This window comes from Pseudophryne corroboree, chromosome 2 (assembly GCF_028390025.1).
Source record: "Pseudophryne corroboree isolate aPseCor3 chromosome 2, aPseCor3.hap2, whole genome shotgun sequence".
Taxonomy (NCBI): domain Eukaryota; kingdom Metazoa; phylum Chordata; class Amphibia; order Anura; family Myobatrachidae; genus Pseudophryne; species Pseudophryne corroboree.
This window is the reverse complement of record NC_086445.1, coordinates 926,665,257-926,681,577: the sequence shown is the minus strand read 5'-3', so window position 1 is coordinate 926,681,577 and position 16,321 is coordinate 926,665,257. Positions and strand designations below refer to the sequence as shown.

The window sequence follows — 16,321 nt, the reverse complement described above, 5'->3', positions numbered from 1 at the left end:
CTCCTGGCAGAATGGACATTGCATTAATTCTGGATGCCAGCCGGCAAATATCCCTCTGTGCATCCTTTATATCTAAGACGACGTCTTTAATATGCTCTATGTTAGCAAACTATTATCCCTGTCTTAGAGTATTAATATTATCTGACTGGGTATCAGACCATGCTGCAGCAGCACTATTTATGCTGAGGCAATTGCAGGTCTCAGAATATAACCTGAGTGTGTATATACAGACTTCAGGATAGCCTCCTGCTTTTTATCAGCAGGCTCCTTCAAGGTGGCCGTATCCTAAGACGGCAGTGCCACCTTTTTTGACAAACGTGTGAGCGCCTTATCCACCCTAAGGGATATCTCCCAACGTGACCTATCCTCTGGCGGGAAAGGGTACGCCATCAGTAACTTTTTAGAAATTACCAGTTTCTTATTGGGGGAACCCACGCTACTTTACACACTTCATTCATTCATCTGATGGGGGAACAAAACACTGGCTGCTTTTTCTCCCCAAAAATAAAACCCCTTTTTTGTGGTACTTGGGTTCATGTTAGAAATGCGTAACACATTTTTCATTGCCGAGATCATGTAACGGATGTTCCTAGTGGATTGTGTATATGTCTCAACCCCGTCGACACTGGAGTCAGACTCCGTGTCGACATCTGTGTCTGCCATCTGAGGTAACGGGCGCTTTTTTGAGCCCCTGATGGCCTTTGAGATGCCTGGGCAGGCGCGGGCTGAGAAGCCGGCTGTCCCACAGCTGTTTTACGTCCTCCAGCCTTCTATGTAAGGAGTTGACATTGTCGGTTAACACCTTCCACCTATCCATCCACTCTGGTATCGGCCCCACAGGGGACGACATCCCATTTATCGGCCTCTGCTCCACCTCCACGTAACCTTCCTCATCCCACATGTCGACACAGCTGTACCGACACACAGCACACACACAGGGAATGCTCTGACTGAGGACAGGACCCCACAAAGTCCTTTGGGGGGGACAGAGAGAGAGTATGCCAGCACACACCAGAGCGCTATATAATGCAGGGATTAACACTATAACTGAGTGATTTTTCCCCCAATAGCTGCTTGTATAAACAATACTGCGCCTAAATTTAGTGCCCCCCCTCTCTTTTTAACCCTTTGAGCCTGAAAACTACAGGGGAGAGCCTGGGGAGCTGTCTTCCAGCTGCACTGTGAAGAGAAAATGGCGCCAGTGTGCTGAGGGAGATAGCTCCACCCCTTTTTCGCTGACTTTTCTCCCGCTTTTTTATGGATTCTGGCAGGGGTATTTATCACATATATAGCCTCTGGGGCTATATATTGTGATATATTTGCCAGCCAAGGTGTTTTTATTGCTGCTCAGGGCGCCCCCCCCCAGTGCCCTGCACCTTCAGTGACCAGAGTGTGAAGTGTGTATGAGGAGCAATGGCGCACAGCTGCAGTGCTGTGCGCTACCTTGGTGAAGACTGATGTCTTCTGCCGCCGATTTTCCGGACTCTTCTTGCTTCTGGCTCTGTAAGGGGGCCGGCGGCGCGGCTCTGGGACCGAACATCAATGGCCGGTTCCATGCGGTCGATCCCTCTGGAGCTAATGGTGTCCAGTAGCCTAAGAAGCCCAAGCTACCACCAGTTAGGTAGGTTCGCTTCTTCTCCCCTTAGTCCCTCGCTGCAGTGAGTCTGTTGCCAGCAGATCTCACTGTAAAATAAAAAACCTAAAATATACTTTCTCTCTAGGAGCTCAGGAGAGCCCCTAGTGTGCATCCAGCTCAGCCGGGCACAGGATTCTAACTGAGGTCTGGAGGAGGGTCATAGTGGGAGGAGCCAGTGCACACCAGGTAGTCCTAAATCTTTCTTAGCTGTGCCCAGTCTCCTGCGGAGCCGCTATTCCCCATGGTCCTTACGGAGTCCCCAGCATCCACTAGGACGTCAGAGAAATAACTGTTAATAAATCATATTTTGGCACAGGGTTGTTTATTAAACAATACAGCAAGTTTAGCAGTTCATGTTTTACCAATGTTAACATGACTGCACCTGCAATATACAAGACTAAACAGGTATGCAAAAGTGTGTGGTAGTGCGCAAGTTACCACTTGGCTATGGTCTAATACAGCCAGCAGCTGACAGAGTTGGTGGGTACTTGTTTGTATTGATTGTACAGTTCCAGGCAGTAGCTGAGCTCTGAGATGGTGTGCAAATGCGAACTGTCCTTTTACATTACTATAGCCAGAATAGGCACTGAATGTTTATATCTGCAGCTCTTAGCAGCAGTGCATAAAGTGGTCCTGGAAAGGGGGTGGAACTGACAATACACCCCCCCACCCCCTAGAGGCAGTGTGCGCGCCGTAGGTGCGCATAGCAGAAAAAGGGTTGTGGTCTCAAAACAGAAAGGGGCGTGGTCACCCAACATGACCACAGCAGTAGCACCCCTTTTACAATGCCCTCAGTAGTAGTGCCCCTTATGCAATGCCCACTGTAATGGTAGTGCATACAGTTGTAGTGTCCCTTATGTAAAGCCCATAGTATTGGTGCCCCTTATACAGTGCCCCCCAGTAGTAGTGCCCCTTGTTTCCCCAGGAGTGATGCCCCTTATTAAGTGCCCCCTATGCAATGCCCTCATTAGTAGTGCCCCCAGTAGATATGCCCCAGTACAGATACCCCTGTAGTTATGCTCCCAGTACAGATGCCCGCTGTAGTTATGCCCCCTGTAGTTATGCTCCAGTATAGATGCCCCCTAGTAGTAGCTGCCCACAGTACAGTTGCCCCCTGTAGTTATGCCCCAGTATAGATGCCCCCAGTACAGTTGCCCGCAGTAGTTATGCCCCAGTATAGATGCCCCCAGTTGAAGTTGCGCCCAGTAGAAGCTGCCCCCTGTAGTTATACCCCCAGTAGTTATTCCCCAGTATAGATGCCCCCAGTAGAGTTTCCCCCAGCAGAAGATGCACCCCCTAGTAGCGCGCTTCACAGACACAAAAAAACAAAACAAAAAACCCCCCACAATACTCCCCAGTTCTGCTACTGCTTCCTGACCGCTGACCTCCGCCTGGCCACCCGCTCCTCGGATCTGCTCTGGGCTCACATTCTGGGTTAGCTGCGCCGGAGGAGGTGGAACTGCGTTCCGTCTCCAATTGGAACTGACGGAAAGCAGTTCCGGCCCATTCCGGCTCACTTTAACCTCTGCTTAGCAGTGACGATTGTCAAAACATAGCGCTCTATATAAAATCACACAATAATAGTAATGGGGCCCACCTCCACATATACAGCATGGCGTAATACCAGTGTTATAAGCTTGTAATATAGGTCATTACCGGAAGTCACCACACTCAGCGCCAAAACCCTTTATCAACTAAAGGAACTATGGGGTCTATTCATGAAGCAGTGAGAAGTGTGGAGAAGTGAGCCAGTGGAGAAGTTGCCCATGGCAACCAATCAGCATTGAAGTAACCTTTAGAACTTGCATACTATACAATTGTACGGAGCAGCTGATTGGTTGCCATGGGCAACTTTTCCACTCTTTTCACTGCTTCATGAACAGACCCCTATAAGAGCCATGCTCACATGACAACAGCGAGAAGTCTAGATGATATCTGTCAGGAACTTAGAAACATTGGTTCTACATGTTGGGTATATATAAGCTGTAGCGATTACAGGGACTGTGCTGCCTAGTGTGCTAGCGATATATATTGTATATGGGTATGCTAGCCATCCTATATCCTCCCGTATGGACTACTTTTTAAGCTTCTGTATTATAATAACTAAAAAATACATTTGTGGACAGAGGATGAGGTAGAGAGGGCGACCTCTGGTGTCAATTAGATATAGAGGATAGGCGGTTACAATAACTTCAAAAAAATGTTTTAAAAATTTTTACAATTTATTTGAACTGTGGTGCACTAAGACAAAGATAGAATAAAAAAGTGGAATTTCATAAAAAATATATATATTATAAAAAAGCACAGGGGGATAAAAGAATTCTTACAAAATTACAATTGACATAGAAATTGATACATGTGGCATAAAAACACATAGGATTAAAAAAGTTTTAAAAAGAGATAAAAAGTACAAAAAATTCAAAAAGAGGAGTAAGATTGCTTAACTTAGTAGTTGAGGTATAGATCAAGGCAGCACCCAACGCGTTTCGTCCTGTCTGGACTTCATCAAGGGGTAGTTTGAGCTTGGAGACAGGTCATCTATATATACTGATCCTATACAGGAAGTGGTGCTTACATCACTTCCTGTGGTTAATTAATTACAATGATAAAGAGCAGCAAAAAGGGGAGTCAGAATGTCACAGAGAAAAGTACTACTTATAATTTGATATCAGGTATTTATAATATGGTATTCATATGTAGTAAACGTGTTTTAAAGTCTTGAAATAACACGGAGCCGCGAACTTCCTGTTCGGGTCCCGTGTGACCTCATATCCGCCCCACATCCGGCGTCCTGTTACGCAAAATGCGCATGCGCCGGTTCCGTATGCCGGGAGACTTCCGCGCCTCTGTTGGGGGTCTTTGATGCGGCGGACGAGTTCCTGTGTGCGTAGGGGAACAGTGTCCTCCGGAGGCAGTGTCTTTATCATAACTGTTCCTCAATGTCCTATTTGTTGCGGCGGCCATGTTTTTGGAGTCAGAAATACACAAAGGGTTCCCAAAGTCCGTTTTCTCGTCTGGAATGTTGTCCTCAAACCAGCACATCGTAATACTCCATATGCAGTCATAAATAAAAGAGAGAATTGGGTCAAGGGTTTGTAGTGGCACGGTTTTAGTATGAACCACAAAACACATTAAACATAAAATAAGTATATAGCAAAAACAGGTGTACTGTATACCTGTGTAGTGATACTACTATGAATAACAGGGTGGGGAATTTATAGGCACAGTTGCCCTGGCCGAATATATTACAAAAAAGTGTCATTTTGGTGTGAAGGCATAGTTATATGAAGAATTAGTAGTATTAGAAAAAAAGAAGAGCACAGTGATTTGGAAATAATATAAAGTCCTTTCTGGTAGCGGGAGAACCCTAAAAGGATTTAATTAGAGGGATGAAGAGACCATATTGTGTCGAAAGATTAGATAATGTTGGGGCAGGTGGCGAGATGTATATACATATAATTAATGGAGCACTCCTGCGGATTCTCTCCCTGCCTTTGCAAAGTTACAACACCCGGTCTTCTTAGGAGGTCTCCCATCCTTGTACTGGCCGGGCCCAGCCCTGCTTAGCTTCCAAGATCAGACGGTATTGGGCGTCCCCAGGGTGGTATGGTTGTAATGATAATGTGAGATTACTATGCATATGCTCCAAATTAGCCATATATACAGATCTATATGCTGGGGTCTAAAAAAGTGCAAACAGATAGCAAGAACGTATTGGAAACAGGATGTTACTGGAACCAGATGTTTCAGGTGAGAGTCAACCTATCAAGAGTGAAATACACATTCAAGTGGGGGGAGAGTAAGGCAATAAGGATGTTGGAAGTGGGGCATTTGATGTCATTTGCCTTGAAACCTCTGTTCTGTCCTTTTGAAAAAATTACAGCACCTGATCTCCCCTGGGGGTCTCCCAGCCAGGTACTGGTCAGGCCCAGACACTGTTTCGCTTCCAAGATCGGCCGGTGTTGTATTTCACTCTTGATAGGTTGTATATATGGCTAATTTGGAGCATATGCATAGTAATCTCACATTATCATTACAACCATACCACCCTGGGGACGCCCAATACCGTCTGATCTTGGAAGCTAAGCAGGGCTGGGCCCGGCCAGTACAAGGATGGGAGACCTCCTAAGAAGACCGGGTGTTGTAACTTTGCAAAGGCAGGGAGAGAATCCGCAGGAGTGCTCCATTAATTATATGTATATACATCTCGCCACCTGCCCCAACATTATCTAATCTTTCGACACAATATGGTCTCTTCATCCCTCTAATTAAATCCTTTTAGGGTTCTCCCGCTACCAGAAAGGACTTTATATTATTTCCAAATCACTGTGCTCTTCTTTTTTTCTAATACTACTAATTCTTCATATAACTATGCCTTCACACCAAAATGACACTTTTTTGTAATATATTCGGCCAGGGCAACTGTGCCTATAAATTCCCCACCCTGTTATTCATAGTAGTATCACTACACAGGTATACAGTACACCTGTTTTTGCTATATACTTATTTTATGTTTAATGTGTTTTGTGGTTCATACTAAAACCGTGCCACTACAAACCCTTGACCCAATTCTCTCTTTTATTTATGACTGCATATGGAGTATTACGATGTGCTGGTTTGAGGACAACATTCCAGACGAGAAAACGGACTTTGGGAACCCTTTGTGTATTTCTGACTCCAAAAACATGGCCGCCGCAACAAATAGGACATTGAGGAACAGTTATGATAAAGACACTGCCTCCGGAGGACACTGTTCCCCTACGCACACAGGAACTCGTCCGCCGCATCAAAGACCCCCAACAGAGGCGCGGAAGTCTCCCGGCATACGGAACCGGCGCATGCGCATTTTGCGTAACAGGACGCCGGATGTGGGGCGGATATGAGGTCACACGGGACCCGAACAGGAAGTTCGCGGCTCCGTGTTATTTCAAGACTTTAAAACACGTTTACTACATATGAATACCATATTATAAATACCTGATATCAAATTATAAGTAGTACTTTTCTCTGTGACATTCTGACTCCCCTTTTTGCTGCTCTTTATCATTGTAATTAATTAACCACAGGAAGTGATGTAAGCACCACTTCCTGTATAGGATCAGTATATATAGATGACCTGTCTCCAAGCTCAAACTACCCCTTGATGAAGTCCAGACAGGACGAAACGCGTTGGGTGCTGCCTTGATCTATACCTCAACTACTAAGTTAAGCAATCTTACTCCTCTTTTTGAATTTTTTGTACTTTTTATCTCTTTTTAAAACTTTTTTAATCCTATGTGTTTTTATGCCACATGTATCAATTTCTATGTCAATTGTAATTTTGTAAGAATTCTTTTATCCCCCTGTGCTTTTTTATAATATATATATTTTTTATGAAATTCCACTTTTTTATTCTATCTTTGTCTTAGTGCACCACAGTTCAAATAAATTGTAAAAATTTTTAAAACATTTTTTTGAAGTTATTGTAACCGCCTATCCTCTATATCTAATTGACACCAGAGGTCGCCCTCTCTACCTCATCCTCTGTCCACAAGTGTTCACCACAGGCACCTATACCAGTGCCTAATTCCACTTGAGGTAACAGGCTGACGCCCCTAATTTGGAGGGGAGTGTCCAATAGGCGAATATCTTCCAATACATATATCTTTGAATAAATTTTACTGTGGGAGTTCCATTACTAGTGTTAATATTTTTTGAATACTGCATCTGTGGCGCTGACAGCTTCCCTGGTACACTAAAAAATACATTTGTCTATCTATGTACTGTATATCGAACTCCATATCGCTAGACCTATACATTCGCCCACACCCCTTCTTTGCTAGAATACTCCTAATTCAATACTCAACTAATATTTGATCATAAAAAAAATATGGAGGGGCGCAACAAAGCCCTTTGCGGGCTTGTGCTCGCCATGCAGCGGGCCTGGTGACTCGCTGCGCTCACCACAGGTTCTATACCCACTCTATAGGTGCCATGAACACCCACGAGTGGGAATAGTCCCTGTTGGTTGGCATGCCGACCGTCGGGCTGTTTACCGTTTGGGATCTCGCCATCAGTATAGGGACCTAACTGCATCCCGTTATGCTCTATTCTACATATAATAGTTGATCTTAATCAACTGATAATCTGACATTCACGTTGCTCAGCACACATTCCTCCCCCCGAGGGGGACGGACGGGTAGGCCGCTCACTTCACACAGCGCCGAAGTGACCGACCTGCTAGATTGAGCCTGCATGCAGGCTCAATCTAGCACCGGAGATAGCAACACACGCGGGGCAGCGCATCGCTATCGCAGGGGGGGGGGGGGCATACACACGAGAACCGTGCTTAATTTATAAGCAATTTAGTCAGATTGCTTAGTTATTAAGCACGGATCTTTCCATGTGTACCCCCAGACATCTATTGATTGTTAATATTATCAATGATTTACATTCACATTGTTTATTTTGTATTTTGGTAATCACAGTCTATAGAAACAAAGGACCTTTATGGACAAAGTATCGTATTTAAACACATATACAGGTTGAGTATCCCATATCCAAATATTCCGAAATACGGAATATTCCGAAATACGGACTTTTTTGAGTGAGAGTGAGATAGTGAAATCTTTGTTTTCTGTGGCTCAATGTACACAAACTTTGTTTAATACACAAAGTTATTACAAATATTGTATTAAATGAACTTCAGGCTGTGTGTATAAGGTGTATATGAAACATAAATGAATTGTGTGAATGTACACACTTTTTTTAGTGCACAAAGTTATTAAAAATATTGGCTAAAATTACCTTCAGGTTGTGTGTATAAGGTGTATATGTAACATAAATGCATTCTGTGCTTAGACTTGGGTCCCATCGCCATGATATCTCATTATGGTATGCAATTATTCCAAAATACGGAAAAATCCGATATCCAAAATACCTCTGGTCCCAAGCATTTTGGATAAGGGATACTCAACCTGTACTAAACTACACTTTTTGCTACAATCAATCAAGTCATCACTCAAGAGATAACTTATTATTTGTATTTCTTTTGCCAAGTGAAGTCATGATGAAATACCAGTTACTAGAATATAACTGGAGACTGTGAGCACTCATATATTTAGCCAATTTGCACGGGATGGATTTAGTATGGGGTGGGGGGGGTAGGATTAGACACAAGAGGAGGGTTAGCCCTAGCCAACATCCCCGGGTTAGGGTTAAATAATTACCCCATCCCGTCGGCATTCTCAATGTTGGGATGCCGGTGTCGGTCATGTGACCATCGACATCCAAACAGCCGGAATACCCATTCCAAACCCAATTTGCAATGTGTTGCATGTCCTTTAATATCCTTCTTCTGCTTTTGCAAGGTCTTCCTTTCTGGAGATCTCTTTTTTTGGCAGCTGCAAGCTACTGTACAACTATAAAAGCCTGATACTATTTTTTTCATAGCAATTAAGCTACAAATATATATGTATGCACCGCAGAACACATTGCTATTCTATAAATAATTAACAATAACTGGCCAAGAACAAAAATACACTCATACACTGCTTAGGAGCACTTACGTATGCCACCAACATCAAAACTTAAAAGCACAAGTTCTGAAATATGTTCTGGCATAAATCATTATCCATATCATCAATACACAAATGGATACGGAGACAGAATAAAGACCCATAAAGCAACTACTTCAGCAGCAGTAGAGATGGCCATTCTCTCCACTGGACCAATACCACTTGTCATCATTTGTGGGTCCTGGTTGAAATCGTACAGCAGGATACACACATCTCAGCTAGACTAGCAAAAGACTAACAATAGGAATGGGGACTGCACACACAGGCTACATACAAAGAGGATGTGTTGTTGGAATAGCACGCTAAACACGCGGAGTCTACATGTAATCACGCCTTTTTCAGACAGATCGTTTGCACCGGGGTTACGGCTGATGCATGTACTCCCCGATAAACAATAATGGGTATGAAACCACAGGGTAGATTCAATTACCTGCGGGACTTTCCGCACAGGTGCAGCTCTGGGATCAACATCCGGAGCTGTTCAATCACTGGCTAACTTCCACGCATGGCAAGTCCACAGTGGACGTGCACCAAACCATGGCTGTGAGGTTAAATGCCCAGACCTATGGAGTTACCCCCAGCCACTGAGGCTGTGAGGAAAAATCTGTGTTGAGTGCACACTCTGGGGCTTACCGCGCAGTGCGGCGGCGGCAGCAGTAATTGAATAGCTCCAGAGAGAGCTTTAGCCATACAGTAAGCCCCATGGCTTCATGAACCTACCTTCCAAGTGTATACAAAGTAAATAGTAGTGTGGGTTCAGAGATGCATACAATACTGCATACAATGCATGAGAATATACAATATGCAAGAGCAATTAGGTCCCACTCATGTTTAACTTTGCATCAGAATCGAGTCGCTGGGGGTGGATCTTGAGATGCATTGTTTTCCTGACCTAAAAGAACGGACCTTGGAGGGTGGAGCTCATACAAAAAGGGGCGGGACAACAGTTGGATTTTAAAAACAAAATATTAAAACATGAAATACTAACAACTAATTATTCTCCCAGCTCGCGTTATGACCCTTTGCGGAGTGATGAGGTGAATTATCCCAGACACCTATCTGTACTCATTAGGAATATTTCCCTTTTCCAGGTTATACAAATTGGTTATCATGGTCTTTTTATTGTAAAATGAATGGTAAATTAATCCACTTGATAGTGAATAGACTATAAGACCATTCAGGTATAAAGTAATAAAGATATTAACGAAAATAAACATGAGAAAAAGAAAATGTTATTTTAGTGGGTGTCGAACATCACACCCCATGTGTACTATTGCAGCACATTAACCCACAAGGCCATCGTGACTTCACAGAGTCCAATGGCAATTTTTTTGCTAATTTTGCGGGCACATTTATCATTATTGTATATTCACGACATTAGCGCCCAAGAAGGCAGAGCAACATGCAACTACATTGACGGGACGTATTAAGAAGCACCCGCAGGGACACTGGCCGTGGAAGGAGTCTGTCCCTGTGATGTGCTCAGTCAGCTGCCAGGGCTGCCGCACATGCACAGAGGCCATTTCCATGGACTATAAATGCGGTGAGTAGCATGTAAGCTACAACGGGCTACTATCATCTTCACATGGCAGTAGCTGCGGGGCTCAATCACCAGAATGCTAATTGGATAGCCTAAAAAAAAAAAATAAGATTTTAAACCTACCGGTAAATCTTTTTCTCGTAGTCCGTAGAGGATGCTGGGGACTCCGTAAGGACCATGGGGATAGACGGGCTCCGCAGGAGACATGGGCACTTTAAGAAAGACTTTAGATCTGGTGTGCACTGGCTCCTCCCTCTATGCCCCTCCTCCAGACCTCAGTTAGAGAAACTGTGCCCTGAGGAGACGGACAGTACGAGGAAAGGATTTTTGTTAATCCAAGGGCAAGATTCATACCAGCCACACCAATCACACCGTATACTTGTGATATACCATCCAGTTAACAGTATGAAAACGACATAGCATCAGTCCAAGACCGATGAGACTATAACATAACCCTTATTTAAGCAATAACTATATACAAGTCTTGCAGAAGTAGTCCGCACTTGGGACGGGCGCCCAGCATCCTCTACGGACTACGAGAAAAAGATTTACCGGTAGGTTTAAAATCTTATTTTCTCTTACGTCCTAGAGGATGCTGGGGACTCCGTAAGGACCATGGGGATTATACCAAAGCTCCCAAACGGGCGGGAGAGTGCGGATGATTCTGCAGCACCGATTGAGCAAACAGGAGGTCCTCCTCAGCCAGGGTATCAAACTTATAGAATTTTGCAAAGGAGTTTGAACCCGACCAAGTAGTAGCTCGGCACAGCTGTAGCGCCGAGACCCCTCTGGCAGCCGCCCAAGAAGAGCCCACCTTCCTGGTGGAATGGGCCTTGACCGATTTAGGTAACGGCAATCCCGCCGTAGAATGCTTGACGCGTCACGGTATGGCCGTTGACAGCTCGAACGATCACGTGATCGGAACATCCAGAGGGGAGGAGTGAGTGACGTCGTGTGACGCGACATCACGTGATCGCAAATGCAGCAGAGGCGGGAGAGCACTGTGCTCAAGATGTGCATCGTGATTGGGGTTGCTAGGAAACACTTGTGGTAGTGAAGGGTGGTCCTAGCGCACATGTCCATGGACTGATAAACTATGTATAAGGATCAGCTGCGCTGGGACCAATAGGAGTGTAGTAGTAGGGATTTAAGTAGACGGACAGCACCTGTAAGACATCCACACCTGAGCTGACCTTGAGAAAGACCCGAGGAGGGTCGTAACGCGTAGGCGCTCATTGGACTGACCTCCTGAATGTGAACGACGAGTGTGGACTGAGCCGGTGTCTGAAGGAGTCCTGGGACTGGGGAATCCCTTGCTGCAGCCTGGTGATTTACTCTGTGTCATTCATGCTTGTAGAACGGACGTGAGCCAGTTCTTACTTCTAGCCGGTAATCAGCCATTTCTACTGTAGTTGCCCAGGGTGTCAGCCCTACCAGTGAATGTCTGCACCACCATTGTGTGGTTTTTGTATTTTAGGATTGTTTTTAATTGTCATGTTGTCTTGTGTGATGTATTAAATTTTTAAACAATATCACACTATGGTTGCCCATTATCTCTCTTTCCGGTAAAATTCCTGTGATCCACACTGAGAGTCTGTTCCTGTATAATACGTCTGAAGGATGTTATGGATCTGAGAGCCGGGCGTGACTAAGGCTCTACTGACGTAAAGTGAGGCGCTGGTCGAGCGGTATTCCACGTATCTTTTTTCCAATCCCGCCGTAGAATGCGCCTGCTGAATCGTGTTACAGATCCAGCGAGCAATAGTCTACTTTGAAGCAGGGGCACCAATCTTGTTGGTTGCATACATGACAAACAGTGCTTCTGTTTTTCTGACTGTAGCCGATCTGGCCACGTAAATTTTCAAAGCCCTGACCACATCAAGGGACTCGGGATCCTCCAAGTCACGCGTAGCCACAGGCACCACAATAGTTCATATGAAAGGATGAAACCACTTTTGGCAGGAATTGAGGACGGGTCCGCAATTCCGCTCTATCCATATGGAAAACCAGATAGGGGCTTTTATGCGATAAAGCCGCTAATTCCGACACTCGCCTAGCCGAAGCCAAGGCTAATAACATGACCACCTTCCAAGTGAGATTTTTCAACTCCACCGTTTTAAGTGGTTCAAACCAGTGTGACTTAATGAAACTTAACACCACGTTAAGGTCCCAAGGCGTCACCGGAGGTACAAAAGGAGGCTGAATATGCAGTACTCCCTTCACAAAAGTTTGTACTTCAGGGAGAGAGGCCAATTCCTTTTGAAAGAAAATGTATAAGGCCGAAATCTGAACCTTAATAGATCCTAATTTTAGGCCGAAATTCACTCCAGTTTGCAGGAAGTGAAGGAAACGGCCCAGATGGAATTCTTCCGTAGGAGCATTCCTGGCCTCACACCAAGAAACATATTTTCGCCATATACGGTGATAATGTTTTGATGTCATGTCCTTCCTAGCCTTTATTAGCGTAGGAATGACCTCATCCGGAATACCCTTATCCGCTAGGATTCGGCGTTCAACCGCCATGCCGTCCAAGGCAGCCGCGGTAAGTCTTGGAATAGACATGGCCCCTGTTGCAACCGGTCCTGTCTTAGAGGAAGAGGCCACGGATCTTCTGTGAGCATTTCCTGCAGATCCGGATACCAGGTCCTTCGTGGCCAATCTGGAACAATGAGGATTGTTCTCATTCCTCTCCCTCCTACCATTCTCAACACCTTGGGTATGAGAGGAAGAGGGGGAAATACATAGACCGACTGGAACACCCACGGTGTCACTAGGGCATCTACAGCTATCGCCTGAGGGTCTCTTGACCTGGTGCAATACCTCTGTAGCTTCTTGTTGAGGCAGGACGCCATCATGTCTATCTGTGGCAGTTCCCACTGACTTGCAATCTGTTCGAAGGCTTCCTAAAGAAGTCCTCTCTTGTATGCAGGTCGTGTTTGCTGAGGAAGTCTGCTTCTCAGTTGTCCACTCCCGGAATGAACTGCTGAAAATGCGCTTACATGATTTTCCGCCCCGCGGAGAATCCTGGTGTCTTCTGCCATTTCCACTCTGCTCTTTGTGCCGCTGCGGTGATGTTGTCTGACTGGATCAGAACTGGTAGGTCGCGAAGCAATGTTTCCGCTTGCCGAAGGGCGTTGTATATGGCCCTCAGCTCCAGGATGTTGATTTGAATACAAGTTTTTTAACTTGACCCAAAGACCTTGGAAGTTTCTTCCCTGTGTGACTGCTCCCCCACCTCGGAGGCTCGCGTCCGTGGCTAGCAGAATCCAGTCCTGGATGGCGAACCTGCGACCCTGCAAAAGGTGAGCACTCTGCAGCCACCATAGGAGAGACACCCTGGCCCTAGGGGACAGGGTGATTAACTGATGCATCTGTAGATGTGATCCGGATCACTTGTTCCGTAGATCCCATTGGAAAGTCCTCGCATGGAACCTGCCGAAGGGAATGGCCCCATAAGATGCCACCATCTTTCCCAGGGCCCGAGTGCAGTGATGCACTGACACCTGTTTTGGCTTTAATAGGTGTTTTACCAGAGTCATTAGTTCCTGGGCCTTCTCTATCGGAAGATGAACCCATTTCTGGTCCGTATTCAGAATCATACCCAAGAAGGGCAGACGAGTCATAGGAACCAACTGTGACTTCGGGATATTGAGAATCCAGCCGAGTTGCTGTGACACCTTCAGCGAAAGTGACACGCTGTTCAACAACTGCTCTTTTGATCTCGCCCTTATTAGGAGATCGTCCAAGTATGGGATAATTGTGACTCCTTGCTTGCGTAGGAGCACCATCATTTCCGCCACTTACCCTGAAATTGGTAATGACAATACTATACCGTAATTCACAGGTACGCCTGATGGGGTGGATAAATGGGAACATGAAGGTATGCAGCCTTTATGTCTAGATACACCATAAAATCCCCCCTCTTCCAGGCTGGCAATGATCGCTCTGAGCGATTCCACTTTGAATTTGAACCTTTTCAAGTATAGGTTCAGAGATTTTAATTTTAAAATAGGTCTGACCGAACCGTCCGGTTTCGGGACTACAGCCAAGGTTGAGTAATATCCCCTTCCTTGTTGAAGGAGGGGAACCTTGAGCACCACCTGTTGGAGATACAATGTGTGAATTGTATTTAATATTATCTCCCTTTCTGGGGGAGAAGCCGGTAGGGCCGATAAGGAAAACCGGCGATGAGGCACCTCTTCGAATTCCAGCTTGTAACCCTGAGAAACAATTTCTATTGCCCAGGGATCCACCTGTGAGTGAACTCAGATGTGGCTGAAGAGTCGAAGACGTGCTCTCACTGGGGCGGACTCCCTTAGCGAAGCCCCAGTGTCATGCGGTGGATTTAGTAGAGGCTGGGGCGGACTTCTGTTCCTGGGAACTAGCTGTGCCCTGCGCCCTTACCTCTGGTAAGAAAGGACGCTCCTCGTACTTTCTTGTTTGTCTGCGACCGAAAGGACTGCATTTGATAATGTCGTGCTTTCTTAGGCTGTGAGGGAATATAAGGCAAAAGATCAGATTTACCAGCTATAGCTGTGGAGACCAGGTCCGAGAGCCCTTCTCCACACAATTCCTCACCCTTGTAAGGTAAAACCTCCATATGCCTCTTTTAGTCGGCATCACCTGTCCATTGCATGTTCCACAGGACACGTCTAGCAGAAATCGACATAGCGTTGACTCTAGAACCCAGTGGACCAATGTCTCTTTGAGCATGTCTTATATATAAGACAGCATCTTTTATATATCCTAGGGTAAATAACATGGTATCCTTATCTAAGGTTTCAATCTCCGCTGATAAGGTATCTGTCCACGCTGCTACAGCGCTATAAACCCCTGCCGACACAATCGCCGGTCTGAGTAGTGTACCCGAATGTGTGTAAATGGACTTCAAAGTACTTTTCTGCATGCTATCTGCAGGATCCCTGAGGGTAGCTGTATCTTGGTATGTCAGCGCTACCTTTTGGGGAAACGTGTCAACGCCTTGTCCACCCTAGGGGAGGATTCCCATCGTATCCTGGCCCTAGCAGGGAAAGGATACGCCATGAGAATTCTTTTGGGAAACTGCAGTTTCTTGTCTGAAGATTCCCGCTCTTTTTCACACAATTCATTTGGTTCATGAGAGGGGGGAAATGTTATGTCATCTTTCTTCCCCTTAAACATGTGTACCCTTGTGTCAGGGACAGATGGGTCATCAGTGATATGCAAAACATCTTTTATTACAATAATCATATATTGAATACTTTTCTGCCAGTTTTGGCTGTAACTTTGCATCATCGTAGTCGACACTGGAGTCAGACTCCGTGTCGGTATCAGTGTCTATTATTTTGGATAGTGGGCGTTTTGAGACTCTGAAGGTCCCTGCGACGTAGGGACAGACATGGGTAGATTCCCTGTCTGTTCTCTAATCTTTTGGGCAATAAATTTACCTCAGCACTTAATTCCACATATCCAGTCAGGTGTCAGCGTTGTCGACGGAGACACCACACACACACATTTGCTCCATCTCCTCCTTAGAAGAGCTTTTACCTCAGACATGTCGACACACACGTACCGACACACCACACACTCAGGGAATCCTCTTATCTGAAG

The 16,321-nt window shown here is 45.4% G+C and overlaps 1 protein-coding gene and 2 pseudogenes across 2 annotated transcripts in view; 1 reads left to right on the top strand and 2 right to left on the bottom strand.

Moving 5' to 3' along the window:
* The window catches only part of MTMR4 (myotubularin related protein 4), a 253,888-nt gene that overhangs the window by 152,330 nt on the left and 85,237 nt on the right, over window positions 1-16,321 (bottom strand). The window lies entirely within an intron of this gene.
* Window positions 5,136-5,254, bottom strand: LOC135052744 (5S ribosomal RNA; annotated as a pseudogene).
* Window positions 5,668-5,786, top strand: LOC135052743 (5S ribosomal RNA; annotated as a pseudogene).